The sequence below is a fragment of the Seriola dumerili genome, unplaced genomic scaffold (assembly GCF_002260705.1).
Source record: "Seriola dumerili isolate Sdu_G_001 unplaced genomic scaffold, Sdu_1.0 BDQW01000413.1, whole genome shotgun sequence".
NCBI classification, from domain to species: domain Eukaryota; kingdom Metazoa; phylum Chordata; class Actinopteri; order Carangiformes; family Carangidae; genus Seriola; species Seriola dumerili.
This window is the reverse complement of record NW_019174668.1, coordinates 837,891-850,903: the sequence shown is the minus strand read 5'-3', so window position 1 is coordinate 850,903 and position 13,013 is coordinate 837,891. Positions and strand designations below refer to the sequence as shown.

Below are 13,013 nucleotides of genomic sequence, written 5' to 3'. Positions count from 1 at the left end.
GGGACTTATCGCTTTTATCCAAACACATGGACTCCAAACTTCCCCGGAGAAAACTCTCCACCACCTTCACTCGAGTTTAGACCAAGGAGAGTTGACGCACCTTTGGGTCCCGAAGCCTGCGCAGCTCTGCGCGTCTGAAAAGTCCCTTTCTCCCCGTCCACTTCCACCTCCGGCAGTTTTCATGTTTCTCCCGTCGCCTCGCACTTTTAGCCCGTGTCTAATGGAGGGCCCCGTACGGATTTGCCACCAGAAGAATGCGTCTTGCTGCTAACTCACCCGACGGCTCGCAGCTTTTGCCCTCCTGCAAGAGAGGTAAGGAGGGGAGGCAGAGAGAGGGGAGTCCCGGCCCGGCTGGCTGCCTGGCTGGGAGAGGGGCTAGGGAAGGCTTCGGTTTGCGCACCAGGCCAGCTGTGCTCGTCTGGAAGTAACAAAAAGGAAAAGGTGACGTTGAAAGTGAGGGAGCAGGTTTATCAGTTTCTGAAAGATTACCGAGCTTTTTCTTAACTTTGTACCGTGGTGAAAGTGGAGAGCAGCGGCGCGGAGTGGCTGTACATGCGCCGTCTGTGTGGCAGTCCGACAGTAACCGGGGGCGCCCGTGTACGGAAATTAATATTATGTGTGTGTATATCCATGAATGAACCGTCCAGATTATAGACACAATCTGCTTTTTACTTTGGTTTAATTGACTCCTTAACGTCCGTTTGACCTCGTTACAATGTCAACACTTTAGTTTGTATGAAGAGTCAGAATCTGATGTTGTACCACAGTTTGGATTTACTTGACTTCAGGCTTCTTCTTTGTCAGATTATAATCTGCAGACAGAAAAAAAGGAAATCCTCACACACAAGACTGAGCAGCTTTGTATTGTGTTAAAAAGAAAACATCCAAAACAGCATCATTATCCAGCAGCTCTCTGCTGTCTGTCTGCACTCTGACACAGCTCAACTCTGTTGTCTGTGAGCTGAATGAAACACAAGAAAATGCCTAAATATTTGTTTGGTAAACAGCGACACTTCACTCCAACATCCCAGCTGAAAACAGATGGCCTGCGGGCTGCGTTTCTTTCCTCTGCAAGATGAAAGAACATTTTTAGAAATGGCAAATATGTCCCTGGGTTGACACATTGGTGTCACAGTCATTAAAAGGTGGAAATGGACTTGGGTATGTGAGACATTACTTTGTTCTAAAGTTATACTTTACTACTTTTTTTTTTTTGTCATGGATCCACTTCAGGAGCCAACTTTCTGCCACATTTACCACTGCAGAAACATGGTGGCTTACACTAATATTTGAAGGTTTTTTTTTCTCTCTCTCTCTCTCTCCAAAGACAGAGAGCCTTCATTGTTTTAGATAAATCCCCTGAGGGTGTCATAAATGTTGGTTTGGTAAATCTATGTTAGTGCTGCTCTAAAGTTTGGCAAGTGCACAAATCACTGTGCAAAGCAAACAAAAGCAACTGTACCTGCCTGAATGCTTGAATGAAGGAGTTTAGTATTTACTGACCAGGAACGTGCTTTTTAGCTTCGGATTTGGGATAAATTATTCGCTGAGTTGCTCAAACGATAAAAACACTATAGAGGGAAAGGTGAAACTTTAAAAACACAGGTGACAGAGAAGAAACTGAATGTATGGAGATCATCAAACAGCTTTGTTCTTATTGGTTCAGTTTCACACGTTTCCTCTTGATGTGGAAAATATCCCCAAAACAAGGGAAATGTTTGATTTATAATAAAAGTCAGAGCTAACAGCTCAGGACTGAGTGTGCAGTCGTGTGTATGAGCTTATTCTGCTCAGGTCTGCTTGTGTTGTGATTTGCTTCGCTGCATCTCAGGAACTTTGAGGATGACACTTGTAGTTTTTCAGTCACAGACAAACATTTTGAGATACTAATAATAAGATGTTAGAATAGATTTTTTTCACTTATTTGAATACAAATAAATTTGTAAACCACAACATACACATGCACAATGCAGATTTAGATTCAACATAAATGCTGAGGATTGTAAATATTCTGTCTTAACACGAGGTCTCAGAGCAGAAATACAAGGTGATATTATGGATGTGACTGCAGAGAGTCGTTTCCTCTGTGTGCTGTTCACCCCTATCATCAGAGCTTCACAGCGACTTTTGTTACATAGGGGCGACTCTCAGAAAACTGAACACTTAAGAGTTATCGAGAACAAAGTCCTGGATCCCTCTCGAATGCATGACATCCAGTCAGGGGGACACACATGGCTGCTCGCAGATAAAACACTTTCAAGTTCAAACAGTTGCTCATGCATTGTTGCGTCCATGGGGGACAAGAAGACACTTCCGATGGCTTTCAAATCCTTTCAGTGCTCCCCAATATTGGGTGAGCTTTTGACAGGGGGCAGAGAGAGATTTGCTCTTTGTGTTCAAGCTTGGACGCTGACGGGCGTTCTCTTTAAAAGGACGTTTCCTCCCTCAGGTTTTGGTGCTGAGTCTGCTCTAGTTTTTTTTTTTTTTTTTTTTCTTTCGTAAGGTGTTGTAGAGTTTTCTTCTGTGGCTCATTTTAACTTTATTCACTCCACGATTTCATTCAGTACCGTTCTGCCTCCCTCCCAACCACGTTGTGTGTCCAGTGGCTGCATTGCATTCTGGTCAGTCTGTGGAGAAACTGGCCTCTGTGCCTCTTCATCACTGGTTTTCTCCCTCTAAGTTTAACATTGGTGCCGTGCGCTGAAAAGAGGTTCTTACTCTTTTATTTTTGAAAGACTGACATATATGATTTCTACAGATATGTTTTAAAGATGCTTTTGCTGTCAGTTTTCCTTTGTATCGTGCTGTAATTATTTAAAAATGGCATCATGCAATCTATATTAAGCAGTTTTTTTTTTTATGGAAAATGAAAGCATTACTCTTTTGAATGACAAAATAGTCCCAGAAACATTACCAATAGCTGCTGGATTTCAAGCTGAACATAAGGACCCATTGAGTATTTTTAGTATGACTGTCCATGCTGTTAATGTGTGGGATTTTGTATCTGGGCTGTGATCGAATCAGACAACAACAGAGCCTCAGAAACATTCTTTTTTTGTTGTTTTGTTTTCACAGTGCGTTTTTTGTGACTTGTAGGGAAATTAATAAACCATTAGTGGCCCGGCTCTTATCAGACGGAGCCGAACAAAGCACAACTATGCCATTAAGCGAGTTCGAATAATGTCTGAGCCATTAGGGTGCTCGCTAATGATAAACACATGTTGCTGTAGGAGAACTATGTTAAGTGGGCAATTTGAATGTAAGCATGTGTAATGATACCAGCCCCTGCTCTCATAATGGCTCTGTTGATTTCTCTGATGGAGTATTATAATCACACAACCGCATGTGCTCCAACAATGACAAATGATCACAGAGCGAAGGTAAAAACCTGGAAGTGAGGTTGTCGGCAATTAGTCGATTAGCTGATGAACAGACAATTAACTGACACTGAAGTTGAGAAGTGATTCATAATAAACAGTCGCTGATCTCAGCTTCTCTCAAATGATCTTTTGCAACTTTTTTATATCATTGTTAATCAAATATCTTTTGGGTTTTGGACAGTTTGTTTTAAGATGTCCCTTTGGGCTCAGAAAAACTAAACAATTAATCAATTTATTTAAAAAAATGTTGTTGTCAAATGGACATTATGTCGCAGCCCTAGTCCTATGAGAGTGTCAGAGCTGGACAAGTGGATGAATGTCTATGTGAGGTGAGTGTGGTGGGAGAGGGTGTGTCTAAATGGGTGACTAAAGTATATTTCGAGCACCTCCCACATTCTCCCGCTTTCTAGGCCGTACAGATTTGAGGCCAGGCTGCAAACCTCAGCCCTGGCCTTAAGCAAATGGACGTGAATATAAAAACCTAAATCACAGTGTGGTTTGGTTGTTTATTTGGTTTTGCGCTGTGATCTGTCATATTATTGCTTCAAAAGATCAACCTCTGGCTGAGAGAAATGTTCGGAGAGTCATAAAACAGAGAGAACATTTCTGGATTTCAAGCAGCCACCTTATTTTTCATCATCCACCCAATATTGTGACCGCTGGAATTAAGTCTCGCTCATTTTCTAAATCTCTGATGGCTAATCCATTTTCAGCTTCTTAGTATAATAAAGTAGAAGTTAGTGAACTATGGTATGGTTGACGTTTGGCCCTCGAAGCAACTATTCCCAAACTAAAACCTGGCCTGTTTTTAATTCTTGACACATAGTCCTCCTTTGACTCTCATTGCTCAGGGATTGAGTCATACTGCAGCATTTTCTAACGCTGGCCTTTTACTCCGTGAGCTTCAACTCCCATTCGTTAAGGCCAGACGCAGAGCTCAGGCACCGTTAGATGGACAGAGGGGAGTTTTGGGCAGCTCGCCAAACAGCCCCCATGTTCAAGGAGCCAGGGGGTGCTGATTGACAACACCCAGCAGCCATGAGCAGGGGGTCGATGGGAAAGATGGGCAGGTCAGAGAAAGAGTTTGAGTTCTTGCGACTGCTGGGTTGGTGAGTGCACCCTGCAGCTGCAGTGCTAACAAAAAGACTTTACTTTCCACCCTCAGTTTCCCCTCCCTAAATTTATTCTAGGGACAAGCTGTGAGTGGAAATTGGATAAATTGAGGCTGTGTTGAAGTAGCCACGAAGGCAAATGCAGTAGCTGAAGGTGTCACTGGTGTTTACATGGAGCTGTCATTAGCAGCACTTCTTATCTGCTCTGAGCTCACACTGTCATTACTTTAGCTACACAACGCATATGTCTCTCGGTGGGACCCCACACACACACTCACACCATGTCCCCCCCCCCCCCCAACTCTGACAGATGATCCAAACAGCCCGGCGCTGACTCGCTTGTACTATGCAAGCATGTTACTCCAGGAGGTTACAGATAGGCTGCGTGCTTCCTCCGGCACAACTCCTCTGAAATGTCAAAGGTGAGCCGACTGTAGCCCGATGTTAAACACCAGCTTTTAACACATGGTCGTGTTGAGTTTCTGAAAAATTCAGAACCTTGAAGGACCTGAAACTGGATAATGACTTTCGAGAGATTTGAGAAATAAAATGAGAAACATCGGGGCATAATTGTTAAGACAAACAAACAGTTTTTGGAGCAGCAGAAACAGATGTTCCAGCCAGCCACTGAAATGCAGCGGGACGAAGCCGTACAGGCTGGAGATGGGCAGGGGCGAGGAGGTCTGCTTCTTCTCTGAAGATGGTTTGTTTTCTGTTAATGTAACTGAAATACAGGCTCCGACTAAATATATATATATGTCTGTGTTCTCAATATGATAAGGGAATGTAAACCAATACCACACACACACGCACGGCACCTTGAGGAAAAACACGCTGTCCAGGCGGCTACAGATAATGAAAATACCTCAACAGCAGATATTGTGTGAGACAGATAAGGACACACATTGATAGAGATTTTTATTGTAGGAAAAAAAAAAATGGTGCTTCTATGGAGCTGCCAGGCTTGATGAAAAGAGCAAAAGACTATGACAGACTGCAAAATAGATCCTGAGCCGCTTTGAAGCTCATTGCAAGTCTTTTTTTTTTTTTTTTTTCCTCTTATGGTTTGCACTGTTACTTTCTCTAGATGCCTTTTTATTATATGCTCATAATCATTTGAGGGAGTGTTCTTTGGCTTGTGTAGCTGTAATATATGTGCCTTAAACATGATGCAGAACACCACATGTATGGGAGAGAACAAAAAGTTCCCCAGGAGGGTTCGACGTGGCACTTTATATCCAGCACTCGCCTCTCTCCCAAAGCAACTATTTTCCTCATCATTGTCAAGCAAACACACGATGAGACCCATTGTTCCGCAGTTGTTATTGTCCTGTGTAGTTTTTTTTTTGCTTAATGACTCCGCAGCCTTGGGGAAGATTTCAGGGGGTGAACTTCTGAACCGGACCCTCGCTGACAGCTCACACAGCGAAGTTTTTCAGAACATGTGAGGGGATTTTTTTATTTTTTTTTGCATCCTCAGCGTCTTCCTGTTTGCAAGATTCATTTCTTTTTCCCTTCCTGCAACTGACCCTACTAAATATGCCTGACTTAGTCCGTCGCCTCAGCGCGGGCCCCAAGAGTTAAGAGTCTTTTCTTCTAGAAACTCGGAGCAACCACAGCTTTCTATTTCAAATGTTGAACCAATAAGTCACATCTGACATGGGTTTTTTTTTTTTTTTTTTTTTTTTGTCAGAATGTGTGCGCTGTTGAAAAGCCAGCGCAAGGATCAGCAAGACTATATTAAGGCAAAACTAGTGGCTGGCACTCCCCTCCGGCTGACAAACAGGCTACTTGTTTGAAGGGCTGTTTTTCTCCCAGATCAGAGTGTGAGGCAGTGTGGGTACTGCTGCTGCTGCTGCTGCTGCTGCTGCTGCTGCTGCTGCTGCCTGCCTCCAGACTTGTGGTTTTATGGGTGCCATTTTGGGCCTTCCCTCCTCCAAGATGTGGCCCCTTAGGGAGCAATGGAACCCCTTATTTTTTTAGAAGATATCCAAAGTGAGTGGAGGAATTTAAGTCGTATGGTCGGTCCGGCCTTCTACATTGTTCTGGGAGTGTTCTGAGATGGAGCAGATACTCAGCTGTGTGTATTCTGCCTTGTGATGGATGGAAACACATTTCTGCTTTGACTGACCGTAATCTGTTGAAATGAATCGCCGTCATCTCTTTGTGATGCTCCCACACGGAAGCAAAGTCACACAAACCTGCACAAAGAATGCACCGAGTTAACATGCGCCACGGTGTCTATATTATTCCTGTGTTTTGCTGTTGTCATGAAGTTGTGTTTTTCTTGGCCCCATCGTGGCACTACGTCATCTGCCAAAAGCTCTTCTCACCTCCAGCGCCTCTGCGTTGAGCCCAGCGCCCGGACCCTAAACATGTCTGAGAGGTTTTTATGATTTGACCACGAGCCAGAAGTGAAAAACTCAGATGATGTGTGTGTGTGTGTGTGTATGTGTGTGTGTGTGTGTACGTTCGTGTACGTTCGTGTATCGCCACAAGTTTGTTTTGCGATCACTTGATTGCCGCACAACAAGCGTGGAGTGTTACAAGGCGAGACGGATAAACATTTAGACAAACTAAATAAAGCGTTTACACACTCTGTTTGGGACTGCGTATTTATCTTTGGGTCCTCAGACTTGTACATACAAGACAGCTGGTGTGTTTGTTTGGGTTATTGCAAGAGATTTGTGGAATTGGTGAAGAAGACTAATTATATTTTAACCTTTTTACATGTGTTTGTTTTTGTTCTGCCGGCGAACTGTGGAGCTCAGGCTTTTATGCAGGCAAGGCTGTCTGTCCCATGACCCGACCCCCCCCCACCCCCACCCTCTGTGAATATATGACCATCCCTCCATTATATTTGTAGAGTCCATTTATCATTCTGAGAAATGAAAAAGCGTATTTTCTTTTCTCAGGCGTCTCCAGTGACAAACAAAGAAAAGGCAAACACGCCTGTAAGTAACCCAAATTACTTTTATTCCCGCTTGGTTTTAAATCCTCACTGTGTAAAACAGTTTCTTGTTAGTATCTGTTTGGACTCTCTGCCAATTTGTTTTTGTTGCACATGTTTGAAATTACATTATTTAATATATGTTTTAGTTTGAAAGTGCTTTTGGTCGGCAGCCAGAGACCTATCAGGAGGAGACTGAACAGAAACTGTTGTCTGCGTCTCTGCTGCTTGTTGCCGGAGAGACAAGAGCGGTGATGGAATCCAGGAGAGTTGGGGAGGGACGGGAGACTGCACCGAGGGGAGAGGGGAAGGGGTGGGGGCAGCTGGATCAGCTCACTGCATGCCCATAGTTCACAGCCGACACGGCAACATTTCAAAACACAGATAGTGTCTGGACTCCCCCGGAGAAGGTGGACATTTGACAAACTTGGATCATTTTTCCCTCCCTTCCATCAGTGTGTTTTTTTTTTTTTTTTTTTTTTTTTTTTTTTTTTTTTTCTTTTTTCTCTCATCTCCCTAATTGAGGCTGATATTGAGGAATGTGAATCTGTGGCCTCCTCTGCCCCGGTGCCACGGCTGCACAATCCCACCTCCCCTCTCGCCTGGCGTGATGAATCAGACTCTTGGCACATGTTGGAGATCAGTGTTATAACACACCCTGCGGGCAAGAGGGCCTTCTTGTGCATTCCTCCTTTCCATCAGAATTACCTTTTCGTCTGAACAGACGTTCCCCTGTGGGCTGAAAGGCCTGTGAAATCAGCCGGAAGGGCCCAGAGAGTTCTGACAATGGGGAAGGGTTGTTAGTTACATGCGCTTTGCAAAAGGTCTCGAGGTGGACTTGTATGGTGGCGATACCCGGGGATCTGTTTCCAGTGTCCGAGGCCGCTATTGAGTTTCGCCCCTGTGGTTAATCCCGCTGTTCAGGACCTTGGGAAACAACCGTACCTCTCCGCCCGCCAGCCCGCCCCCCACCTCTCACAGATTCCCAGGAAAAACAAGACATTGCAGAACAATCTCCAATTAAGATGGGTCTTGCATACTGTACCATTCAGTCCCCACTCTCTCTCCCTCCGTCTCAGCCTTTCTACCTCCCTCCCTTTCTCTCCTCTCTCAGCTCCCTTGTTTGTGTCCTCGGCCAACTAGCCTCGGGGCAGTATTAGCGCTGTCTCCCAGGTCCCGGCCCTGGCACTTCGGGAGGGTCGGGCTCTGGTGAACGGAGGCGTTGGGAGGAGGGTGGGGGGTATGTGTGTCCTTGGTAAACAGGGCTTTGTGGGATGTGACTGTCTGATCCCCGGGGCCTCTCCTTTCATTCCTCCTCTCGTCTGATCCCACACCACGGTGTTGTCGTCAGGGCTGCGGCGTCGCCGAGTTCTGGGACCCGCTTGGCCCCGCCATCACCCCTCGCCTCCCGGACTGCTAATGCTCTGTCCTCCACACACAGACACATACACAACACACACACACACACACACACACACACACACACACACACACACACAGACAGCAGTGTCTTAACAGCAGACTGTCCTTGAAGATGTATCTCATTTGTCTTCTGCAGTCTCGCTCAGTTTAAATGACTTACTGAGGAGACTCGCATTAACTTTCTGCAGGATGTCAGGTTCAGACAAGGGCGCTCATTTTCTATTATGGATCGACTGAACCTCTCCAGTGTGATTTTCTCCTTACGTCTCAAGGGAAAACAAAAGGAACCTCTCTTCTTTACCCTCCTAAGTCCCTTAGTTAATTCCAAATCATGTCTCTCTTTCTCTCATTCTCTCCTTTTCTTTAGCTCAATCCTCTTGTCTAAGTCTGTCCCACTTTTAATAACGTCTCAGTCTTTAATCAGACAGAGTTAGGCCATACCAGAGGCCCAGCGTTTCCACTCATTAGTTTCCTCTGTGGCCCCGGGCTGCCTCAGTGGGCTCACCCAGACCAATAGAAGAAGCCCATAATGGTCCCCTAGAGACTCTTCTCTCCCGAGGCTCTTCCCGAGTTTCTGGGCTGAAGTGAATGTAGTGAGGCTGAATCATCAGTCAGTTTTGGCAGACGTGGATGCGAACTCAGCCATTATCTGTACGTCTCTATCTCTGAGCCAAATGAAAAGGGAGGAGAAATGAGTCGAGGCTTGGCAACTTTTCACCTCACTGTGAATGTTTCACCTCTTTATACCCCCGTCTCCTTCTACCTCTCTCCCACAGAGCTTTTCTTCCTAGTTTCTCTCCTACGTTTTTTCCCCATGGCCTCTCATCTTCTTGTTTTGAATTTATCTCCCATCTCTTGTGTGTGTGTGTGTGTGTGTGTGTGTGTGTGGTGTGTGTGTGTGTGTGTGTGTGTGTGTCTCTTTCTTTCTCTGTCTCTTTCTATGTGTCCGTCGCTCTCTCTCTCTCTTTCTCTCTCTGTGAGCTGAGGAATGTGTGTGCTGCAGATCCTCTGTCAGTGAGATGTGGGGCGAGTGCAGACAGGTTTGGGGTATAGCATGTGAATCAGCTTCAGCACACATGTCAGATTAGACCATCATACCAGAAAAGACTTGCTCTTTCTCTTACACCCCACTGCTCCCTCACCTCTTAAAGTCTTTATCTCCACCTCTGATCTCCAATCTCTTCATTCAGTCCCGCCGCAATTGTCACATCTCCTCTCTTTTTTCTTTTTTTTTTTCTTTCTTTTTTTTTTTATTGAGTGTATTGGATTTACACTGCTGTGGTATTGATTGTCGGAGCAGTCAGGATCGGCCCCTGTTATCGAATCAGCGCCGGGGCTTCTTCATGATGTTTGCTGCTGGCTTTCATTCAGCTGTGCAGTCGTGTGAAGCCAGAGAGGCCAGGCCCAGCACCAGTTGTGACTCTGTTTTCCTTTGCCCTCAGGTCTTTGATGCACCGCCGCGTTGCTTTTGTCCCTGTTTACCCAATATGACAGGGATATGGGCCAGCCCCACATGGGGGCAGATGGGGCTTTAAGTAGTTCCTGTAGCGAAGAGGCCTAAAAAGAAGCACAGGTGCTAACACCCCCCCCCCCCCCAAAAACTCGAACCCCTTTCCCTTCCCTGAGGGCAGCCTGTCAGTGTGTTTATTTTCTCCTGTGTCATCACCGGGGATCTCTCTTGTCCTACAAGGGGATGGATGGTGCTATTCCTGTGTCTTGAGTTTTGTATTACTCCCAAGATGGAAAAATAAAGGTTCTGCGTCTCAACAGAACAGTAGATCTCTACTATGGATTCCTCTGGAAGAGAGCGTGACAGATCAAATACAAACTGAGTTACAAAGATTGAGAGAGGATACAAGCTGTCTAAGAAGTCTGCTGTTTTTCTCTCGCTTTCACACACTTAAGCCAGGTGTCAGTCAAACATCTCCCAAACATACATGGGTCAACCCCCGCACCCAAAAAAATAGGAACTTTTCCACTTGAACTCAATGACACTAACCTCATTATTTTCATAACTGTCCCTGTGTCTGTGTATCAGCTTTCAACAGCGCAGCGTCTGTTTTGTGTGCAGGATGTCTCTTCAATTTATAGCCGGTCGAGAATGGCCATGCATCTCCAACGTAAGTGCAAAAACAGAGAGTAACACAAGATCAGATTTGGGATAGGAAAGGGGAAATCTGGAACACAGGATTTTTTTTTTTTCCCTTTTAAGTTGTATAGTCTGGAGTTTTGAGTAGAGCAGAGGAGTGAGGGAGCGGGCTGGCCAGAGATCAACAGTGGACCAGGGAGATGGCTGATCGGACTTCATTTGACAGGGACTTCCTCTTTGCTAAGGGCCACTCCAAGCTTTTGTCCGGGCGTCTGCTCAGGAGGAAGCAGGACTTGCCGTTCCGTGTAGGCAGCGCTGCCGGCATCAGGACGACTCTCTGTGATGAGGGATACAAGATATCCTGCGCAGTGTCTGTCTCCAGTGAGGGGGCCTCATGGTGGCGGATGTCAGAGGAAAGCAAAAAGATAAGAGGCAGGAATGATGCCCCTGTGTTTCCTCGTTGCGCCAGATCGATGGGACAGATAGGCAGCTGTGTGTGTGTTTACACAAGGGCACCCAGTCGGGGCTGTGGTGCCCAATGGCTACGCCCACTTGGAGGAAGTAAATGGTTAAAGTAAAAGAGAGAGAGAGAGAGAGAGAGAGCGGCAGATAAAGAGAGAGGGAGTTACGGAATCAGCTCTGGTTTCTCAGCGTTCCGTGTGCCAATGTGCCCGCGCTTGGCTGTGCATTTTTATAGCACTGTTGTTAATTATTGTAATTATATATCATTATTCCGCAGAGACAGAAAGATAGTTTCCACTGATGACATGGGGGCAGTGTGCAGGGCCTGTTGCAACTCGTGGGATGGAGAAACGCTAGCCTGCAAGATGTGGGTTTGATGTGCCCGAATGAGAATGCACACACTTTAAACTGGAGGCTAAAATGCGGAGCGTACACACATACACTAATGTAGGATATGTTCAGTCCTACAGTCAAAATTACAGATTGTCATTGTTCAGTCTGAAATTTGAACTACTGAGAAAGCAGCAGATTGTTTTTAGTGGCTCTTAATGTCTCTTTTAAAGCTCTTTTTGTTTTGTGTGGGAGTGTTTGGTAATGTGTGTAAAGAAAATGTTCGTGTGTGTGTGTGTGTTAGTGAAACAGAGAGAGCTTGGGGTGACCTCTGGGGGCTGGTCCAGAGCCACCAGACACCGCTGGTTCACCCTCTCTCTCTGCTCTTCCCTGACCTTTGACCTCAGGGTGAGAAGGGGGCGTGAGCCAGGAGCTGGAAGAGTTTATTATTTCCTGCTCTTCTCTCCTCATCCTCTCATGTTGCCCTCTGTCACAGAGAAAGAGAGAAAGATGAAGAGAGTGAGAGTGAGAACGTGAATAAAGCATCTGTGTCTCATCGGTTCGATCATAGATGAGCAAAACGTCCGCCGGGCATCACTCTCACCTAATGCTGAAACAGCTTGATAGTCGATCAGTTGTTCATTTATCAGCAAAGTTCAGAGCGTTAGCTTGCTCTCGATTCTCCACATTTACTGTTTTTGTCTTTTTTTTTTTATAAAACTGTAAATTCTGCTCAAAGCAATTTGAAGAGGTCGCCTTTCCATCTGCTGGCCAGTTTCCACCAGAAAAAGTAATCAACAGATTAACCAATAATGAAAAATAATCGACCAAACTTACATACCACAACCTCGAGAGGAGGCTAAACAAATTGACCCGCTCGATTGTCGAGCAGATGCAACAATGTTTAGGTTTGAGAATGAGGGTTAGAAACCTGTTCAGCTTCACTGATCCCACCCAGACATCATCCTTTTAATTTGACCCACCCTTCAGCCCCGGTCGGCCCTTCCGCTAACGTCTGCGAGCCACCGAAGCGCCAGTGTGAATATCACAGCTGGACGGCCATTGTCCCGCTGGCCTCAGGCTCAACCCTGGTTACCAACCAGCAAACCTGGGATCAAAGCTTGCCCGGATTTACTTTTAGAAAAAGAGGAGGAGGTGCCGCAGTCGGAGGGGGTCGGGTTGAAAAGGATAGAGGATGCTCTAATTACGTGCCCTCCACTCCTTTTCTGTCTCTCACACTTTGGCTCTTCTCTTGTCTCCCTGTGTGA

General features: G+C 45.7%; 1 protein-coding gene across 1 annotated transcript in view; it reads left to right on the top strand.

The window, feature by feature from the left end:
• Window positions 1-229: 229 nt before the first annotated feature.
• The window catches only part of cdon (cell adhesion associated, oncogene regulated), a 40,802-nt gene continuing 28,018 nt past the window's right edge, over window positions 230-13,013 (top strand). The window contains exon 1 of the mRNA XM_022761499.1: window positions 230-312. The gene's annotated coding sequence lies outside the window, so the exon portion shown is untranslated. The remainder of the gene's footprint in view (window positions 313-13,013) is intronic.